The sequence below is a fragment of the Periplaneta americana genome, chromosome 10 (assembly GCF_040183065.1).
Source record: "Periplaneta americana isolate PAMFEO1 chromosome 10, P.americana_PAMFEO1_priV1, whole genome shotgun sequence".
NCBI classification, from domain to species: domain Eukaryota; kingdom Metazoa; phylum Arthropoda; class Insecta; order Blattodea; family Blattidae; genus Periplaneta; species Periplaneta americana.
Window position 1 is genome coordinate 49,033,232 of NC_091126.1, and position 8,813 is coordinate 49,042,044.

General features: G+C 34.8%; 1 long non-coding RNA gene across 1 annotated transcript; it reads left to right on the forward strand.

Annotated features, from left to right (window-relative positions):
- The first annotated feature begins 1,076 nt into the window (after window positions 1-1,076).
- Window positions 1,077-8,468, forward strand: LOC138707282 (uncharacterized). The gene is made up of 3 exons (XR_011334150.1): window positions 1,077-1,150; window positions 7,307-7,400; window positions 8,380-8,468. It is a non-coding gene; the product is annotated as an uncharacterized lncRNA (long non-coding RNA).
- The last annotated feature ends 345 nt before the right edge of the window (window positions 8,469-8,813 follow it).

Genomic DNA, 8,813 nt, shown 5'->3' on the forward strand with positions numbered 1-8,813 from the left:
TTCATGAGGTCTTGAACCAGCGCGCATTCTGTAAAGCGAGTCTTAGGCAGGATGCCTTAAACCACGACGCCACTGCGCGGGACCCATTGCTTGATTGGTTGATTAATCGAATTATTTCAATTTAATTATTAATTTACTGCTTCCAAAATATTTATAAAATAATATTTATATGTAGTTCCACATATTGAAAGTTCGCAAAATTAAAACGATCTATTTATATATAATATGTTTCATTAAATAAGTCCCAAGTACATAATATAATAAAGCTAAAGAATATAAGAGAAGAGAAACCAGAACAGATGAGGAAGGATATAAAGTCGAAAGGAGAGGGGAAAGGAATGTGCAGGGTTTTACGAAATAAAAGAGCTACAAAAATGTAGAGATATAAGATTCAATATTGGTAGTACCGCAGTCTACTATATACAGTCACGAAGCTTGAGTTTTGAGGGTGCTAGAAACAATAGACTGTGACGGTACTATTTTGCATTGCCTGTAATGAGGCGATATTAGCGATCCTAGTGGTGAGCAACTACCTAATGTTTGCATATTTACTACGTATTGAGCTTCGCGACTATATATACTAGACTGTGGTAGTACTGTAGTGTGTAAGACATTTAAATGTGCCGCTACACGAAGGAAGGGCAAGAATCTATGATACTACAATTTACGGAAAATTACTAAATTATACAAATGCCTATGTTATGTATTACTGTTTAATTTATCATATTAATAATAGGTACTATTTATTTGCAATGTTGTTGAATTTTATTCAGTTACAAAGAAGTCTAATTCGATTATCGATTTTTAGTTCGAGGATTCGCAAAATTGTAGTTACAAATGTTAACATTAAAGTTTTATTAACTGGAATAACAATTAAATGAATTACAACTGGAAATTATTTAATTTATCATTAAATAATACAAAATGTATAACAAAATAAGTTATTGTTATTCTAATAATTACTGAAACCGTAGTTAATTCATGGAACCACATAGATACGTAGAGGTGGGGGTAATATTTCCGACTCGAACGCCATCTACCAGGACAGCTTCAGGATTCGAACACCTGTGTCTTTAAGTAGGTAGTCATTGCTGTTAGTGCCATCGCCCAGAGGAGACTACCTACCAACCTGCCTTGCCTGGATCTGTTTGTAAGACCGTGCTTTTGTTCGAAAATTTAACATTACAATTTTTTCTAGAAATATCAAAATTAGCATATTTACTATTTCGAATATGCACTTGTTTAAGAATGTTTCGTTAGAAAAACGCAAAGCAATATGTTTCATTAGGTAAAATTTTGAAGATAAAATTTGTTCGTTAAATGTTTTATAGCTTGTTAATTTTTGTGTACGTAATTTATCTTCGATTACATTAGCGACTCTTAAAGCATTCATCTCCAGAACAGAGACTTGACTCTCGTAACAGACCTTTACGCCATTTGACAACGGACTAGTGACTCCAGTGTAGCCTCCAGTATAGAGGGGACTTGAAACTTGATAGAACAATAGTTGAAGCGTATACTTCAGGAACTTTCTTTGTGTTTTAAGTAGTAAATTCATTGCAACTATATGACCAGCTATTTTAATGCTGAGTGTACTGTGTACGATCAATCTATTACTAGGGTAATAATAGTCTCATTAACTACGTATATGCAGTATTTAATTAGTGCAATTCTATACGCTGGAATAACTTGCAAAACTTGATTCGAATTGAATTAGTGTTAATTCATGAGCTGATTCTCTGGGTTTCAAGGAATAAAATTTAAGCTTCGAAATTCTCATACTGTGTATTCAAAAATTGCAAAGGATGTGCAATAATACTTGGTACTTAATCATCATTTATTGCATCGACTGATCATATACATATGGGACACGTCATATTTACAAACTAATAATTACATAATATACATAAAAGTAATAACTATAATTAAATGCAACACACACAAATATACGAAACTTGGAACTTGATTGAAGAAAACTACAGGTCGGTCGATTTCGGCTGTGTCCAGTTTGCAGTATGTCTTGAAGTCAGGAGTCAATTTCAACCATCGCGTCTTTCATAAGACTTCATTCTCGAAGTCGGGATCTGGAAAAGTAAAAATTTTTTTAGGTAAAGCGTTCTTTTTCTATTCAGTTAAGACAAATTTTCAATAAATACTGTAAAAGCAGTTTTTGATTAAATTTTTATAAAGCGCTTTCTTAAATTTCTGATGTGCAAATATTTCTTAAAGATAATTTGGTAGGCTATTATACATAAGACCAGCATGAATGAAACTGTTTGTAGTTCAGTATAAACCATTCACGGTATATAGAAATGAAGAGTACACGGGAAAAACGAACAATGTCACAATTCCTTTAAGGGTGATGTTGTCTAATTCACTGTATTACTACAAACTTTACTGTTATTTTTACCAAAAGTGGTGAAGGAGAATTAAAGCCACGGATACATTCATCATTTCCTTCATTTCAAGTAGGTAGAGACACCAATAAATTTTGCAGTAATATACTGAAATAGATTCTCACCCTTAATGGAAATGTGACATTGTTCGTTTTTCCCGTGTACCCTTCAAATGTGGAACTGTTCAACTCTCGAAAGAAATGTGAAGCTGTGGTTTTCTTCCCGTATTAAAGTATCTATTTCCCTTTAGTTTCGAAAATCTCTGCGAAAATTGCCTATTGCTTGTTCATGATCGATATAGACATACTGTATAGTATGATGGGAAGCATAATGGCGAGTTCTTAAAAAAATGTAATGTGCTAGCATTAACTCTTACTTTAGAAAATTAGGGTGCTATTCATAGACATTTTGCAGCACTCGCTACGAGCGTACTAAGCTAGAACCGGCTATCCACTGGTTACTTGTACAGAATTCAAATCATCCTATCTCTAACACTGGTTTATGAATACGAAAAACTCTGATCATCCACCGGAAACCCGCGCTAAAAATGTCTGAATACGGCCCTTAGATTTTATGTTGTAATTCAGGTTTGTATTTTTATTCTTGTTCCCAGATTTTTTCATGCTAAGTTTCATGTAATTTCCGGATAAAGTTATCTACTTGGCAGACAATGAATACTGTGGCATTAATATTAAAATTGATAGCTAGAAATTTTCTGTAAATTTCCCTATCTGTTATGTTCTCGAAAACTTAACGCACTATTTCTCGAAACGCGCTGTTAACTGAAACTGAAATCAGAGGTCTGTTCTGGGACGGTTATGCTGAATTTGGGATAATACAAATACATAGAATAACGTGGCAAAGTTGTTAAACTTCGAATCTAGAATAGTCTATGCAGTAAGGATTTCCCCACCTGCTAAAACGATTCTTTAAGCGAGACTGCAACTCCTATGAAGCCATTTTACGTTGCTTTCCTTTGGAATTTAATAAACCTGTTAAATCTCCGAAAAATTAGATAAATTCTAAGGTATTGCCAACTTTTGCTAACATTGGTTTGCAACTCTCAAGTGAATTTATGGTGTCCCTAACATGCTAACTTTGCGCACGCGCGTCTTGGGGTAGTCTTGCATGGCCGGCAGTAGTTTCTTTGTAAGATTACTAACGTATGCCGTACAATTCAATTGAGAGAATGCAAACTTCTTCCTCGTCATTCAAAAGAATTTATTAGCGCAAGTTTTCAAAGAGCGCTTTAAATGTAACAAATGATATTAAAATTGATTCTACAAATTGCAACATTTGAAAGTTGTGTGGGGGAAATCTCGCATATTTTACATACCAAGGGTATTGAGCATATATCGAAACCTTTCCCTAGAAATTTATAAAAATCTGATGTAATGCATCAAATTTAATACATGTGAAACTTGGGTTTCATTCTTGTTTTTGTTAACAAATGCTAGTTTAAGGCTTGATCTCGTATAAATCTCTCAAATGCAATTTTAAAAATCCAGCTGTTCCATAAAAACTTTCTTGAGTGAACCCCTTTAAATGTAATTAAACTGTCGTGATCTTTAGTTATGAAAGTCAATCTTATTCACATTTTATTGTAATGACTATAGTTTCTAGCCACTTTTATGAAGTAGAATAGATTTGATGTCTGAAAGAATTAGGATATTAAGGGTGCTATTCATAGACACTTCGCTAGCCCGGGCTACGAGCGCGCTAAATAGGATTCATATATCATATAGCTAACACTGGTTTATGAATACGAAAAATGTTAGTTCGCTGATCACCCACCGAAAGCCCGCGCTAAGAATGTCTATGAATACGGCCCTTAGTCTTTCCAAGATTACGTGTTGAGATTCTATTGGCACATTCGCGGAGAAAGTTTTTGCTACTCAAAATGACAGCCACTACAGTGGAATGGTTGAGCACCATAGTGGGCCAAGCGCCATTTATTAAAAAATGGAGAAAGCAAGGGTTAAAGTTAAGCGAATACCATAGTTTAATGAAGATTGACATATTTAGTTTTGAATGTGTATTCTTTATATTACTTGCTATGTTTCCATTAAATTAAACTTCATTTTAACCCTGGTTTTCTACGGTTTTAGTAAATGGGGCTTGGCCCACTATGGTTCTGAACCCTTAAATTGTGAAGTAACTTTTGCGGCAACATTCTCTGCTTTGTTTTCTATATCTGAATTTATTTCGTCTTCATAAACCTCAATTTTACAGTATTTCGCGTCATTCACATATTATTGTAGGCCGTAATATTGACTGAAGTACAAATGATTAAGTAAAATTGGGGAAAATTTAATGTATAGAATTTAGTGATGGAGTCGTGGAAATGTATTTCGCTATCTTCGCTTTGTGATTGAAATTTATCGTAAAATGTAGTAAATAAAATGATTATTCGAATTAATACTGAAATTGCGTGTGAGAAACTCCATGAAATTATTGGTCGTAATCTTTCAGCAGGTTGGACGGATTGCAACAGAATGGACTTGATAACGTTGTGTAAACTACAGCTTCATGTTTATGCCGCTATCTATTCACTGTTACTTAGTGCAGGTTTGATTTGAGGAATAATTCAGGATTACCAGCAAAACGGTTCGGGATTTTCAGGTCTTAACAATTTTATGAATGAATTTTCGTAGTAAACGGAATGAATTGTTTTTGCATAAACTAGCACAATTTTATGAAATTACGTAGGCCTGCAGATTTTCGTGTTGGGAATGAACGACATTGATAATTTTCTTCAAGCATAGTTTCAAGTTTAAATTAAGGTTGTCTGGAGCAACAAGACTGCACATCTCCGTTGTCTAAAATGGAGACGTTGCCACGGAATTTACCATGGTTCGTTATTCTGTAATCAGGTCTCCGAAGCTCTGAAATTTTATTCAATAGAAGCCAGAAGAAAGCTGTTTTGTTTCAGAATTTTTGACAAATGTGCCTGAAATATTTCCACCTCAAACTTTATTTCATGAAAGTTTTAGAATTTTGTTACTGGTTGTCTTGCATAAAACTAAGATTGTATTACAGAAAATTCATATTTTATCATACTCTAACTCATTTTCGAAAAGAAATTTCAAGTAAGACTTAGGTACGGTATGCTGATGGTGATATAATAGTAAAATTTAATGTTAAGTTTTCGTGACTCCCATATCATTCTGCACTTAAATCAGACTACTCGTGCAAATTCTGACTGCAGTATTTTCGACGAGACGTGACTACATAGCAAAGACCAGACCACTTTACTTCCAAACGAACACTAGAAAGTAAAATTGGTACTCGACACGTTCACTTGTAACAACGTTTATTTTCATGGAGGACATAGTATGGAATAGAGATGTTAGATTTTAAGTTAATGCTACAAATAACCTTCCATTACTGGATAATTTAAAATATCAAATTTTACTTAATACGAAAATTCCGATAATGTATCGTATGGTACAGTACATGCAGAAAATACTCCAAGAATTGCTAAGTTCGTCTCGGAAAAAATCTCTAATCAATGTTCTAATATTCAAGAGTAACCTCTAATTTTAATACTTGAATTATACTAAATAGGATCTTTACACTTGCAAAGAAATTGTACAGACTACATACTTTTGGTATATTCAGGGATCTAAATATTTCCTTTCGTTGAATTACTGTATAAGCTATATTACGCGATCATATTAGAAGATTCTAGAGGTTTGTTGCCTTGGTAAAGAAGTCCTCGTAATGTAGGTATTGCACTAAGCAGCAATGGAACTTAATATTCTCATGAATCTTTTCGTAAGAATTGAGCTGATAAAAATTTCCCAATCAACTACACAACTACCCGATGCCTCTGAGCTGACATGCATTCACCACGTGTCAACTTTTAACGGTGAGCAGTCATTCTAAATTTTTCTACTTTAATTTCTTAGATATAAATTCTACAGTAAACAAATGCGATAAAACTATCAGTTATCGGAATGTGGCTTTTAACTTCAGGATGGAGGCAGAATCTCGCTCGTTAACTAAAGCTGCTGTAATTAGTTCTCAGTTTTTTACTTTTCAAGTAACGTTGAATTGAAATGACTAGTTGTGGCACACTGCCAAACGTAAAGGTGTGGAACAAAAAATTGAAAAGAGATACTAATGCCAATATTTTTTCATAAACTCCTGAAAGGATGGGTCTTTCTAAAAAGCCTATAGATATAATTTTGACCACGGAGTAATTTTCCTAGGACAGTGTAGGAATTCGAAAATTTTACTACTTCAAAATTATTGATTCCAAACTAACCTAGGAAAATTGTTTATAAATTTAAATTAGATTTTCACTTCATAAGTCATTCATATCCTTTCACTAGTTTATGGGAAAATTTGGCACACTTTTAATTTTTTTTTTCCAAAATTTTCAGAAATACTTGCTTGAATTTTTTGTACGTTCACTAAAAGATTAAAACAGTTTTCCTTAAAACGCCTTGGCCATTTCAAATGGGTAGTTTTAAGTATTGATGCCATTCATTTAGATTTTTCATTCGTGAGAACAGCTGCTCGGAGATGTGTGGTTCCAATCATGGCTTTCACAGGTGGCGAAAGGTCGAATCTTCCTGTATTTCTTGTAAAGCATTTTATATTGTCGCCAGCACTGCAGAAAAATTTTTCCCACTCCAAATTATTTTTTTACCATTTTTTTGGTTGAAGGCTTAGACATAGACATACCTTTGATGTATTTTACTGCAGTCGCTGCGTTCTTGTTAGTGACAATAAGCGAGAGATATTTTTTTCTACCTTGTGCTTTACGGTGATTCAGAAAGTTGGAAGGAAACTTACATTGCAGGTTGCATATAGACTAAAGTGGCGAATCGCATGGACAGATATTATATAGCAAAGAAAGAACATGGCACTAAAAGTTTTTTGAATGTGGCTTCTAATTTCAGGGTAGAGCATCTCAACCTCGTCTGTTACCCAAGCTCTGAAGCCCACCAAAATTCTCGGATGTCCCCTTCTATGGGATGGAGTTGCCGGCAAACGGTGAGTAGCACAATTTAGTTTTTGTCCTATTCATTGATACGAAAATCTCTAGGAAAGAAGCACATAACATTACTATGGCAACTTTGTCCAAGTAATGTTTAATTTTGCTTAACGAATGTTAAATTAAGTCGGTTTATTTTTAACGCTTTGTTAATGTATTTTCCATTTGTTCAACTTAATTTTGTTTAAATAACCAACACTGAAATGTCTGTTAGTACTATTTTAACTACTCAACAGCAGTTGGTAATGATTCTACATATGTAAGACAATTTTTGATTGGCTAAAATTAATATTTAAATTCTACATTATAGTCATGAAACTTGCATAAAATGACAACCTGTTATAGTAGGCCACGCTACATAAACAGTTGACAAATGAAAGTTGTAGGTGACGTGCTGAATAATAATTACAAAGTAAGGTTATATTTCCTCATTGCTATTATGGATACGAAAGAAATAGAATAACACTGATGCATTTAAACAGTCCAAAGTATTTTTTAAATGTTATAGGCTATTACCAGTCATATGCTAAGCATTCCCTGGGGAAAATCGTAATACGGCGAACGCTAAGCTCCGCCCACGACCCCTTTCCACTTTTCCCCTTCAAGCTCACCACACACTCTACGTGATAGGCTAGTGTTGTCGAATGCACATTTCATGTGGGTGGGGATAACATCCCCTACTGGCGTTCGCCGTATTACGTTTTCGCCCATTCCCTACAGAGAGACAGAAAATATTAATTTCGCAACTTCTGTTCGAACAGCTGTGGAGACATCGGCCATATTTAACTATTAAACGAGTTAACTGCCCGAAATCCTAAATTTAAAATTAACTGTTAACAATCTGTTAAACCAAACTGGTGTTGAAAACCTACAATTTTATTAATTAACAAACTGTTTAGAGTTTAACAGTCGTTAAATTTTCTAACAATACTTGAAAAAACCGGCCACTAGAGTTCTAAATGTGACTTTCAATTTCAGGATGAAGCCCCCTCGCCCAGCCACGATCATCGTGGCACGATGTCTCCAGCAAACAGTGAGTTACCTCTAAGTGCGGCGGTTGGAGTTAGTGATCAGGTGTGACCGCGGCACCGTATCGGGGTATACACGCCATAGCACGGTTTCAAGTGTGAGCATCGAATCCGACCCTAGATTCGATGAGCGATTACTGTAACCGCCGGTAGTACGACGTCGGTGCGGTGCCGGTAAATATCAGGGTTTTAGGATTAAGAGTCACGGCGGAACCCCGTGATGGTTATTTTTTTTATAACTTGTAAGCTTTTTAGTTCTAAGGTCCTCCGCCCTCCACGTTAGGCTCCTTCTTCGTCGTCTTGGTGTTTGAAGTTTCTAGATTTGCATCCATTAGCCCATTGCTGGCACAATATGGACGTTCAATTAGGAGTGTTTAGCTTGTA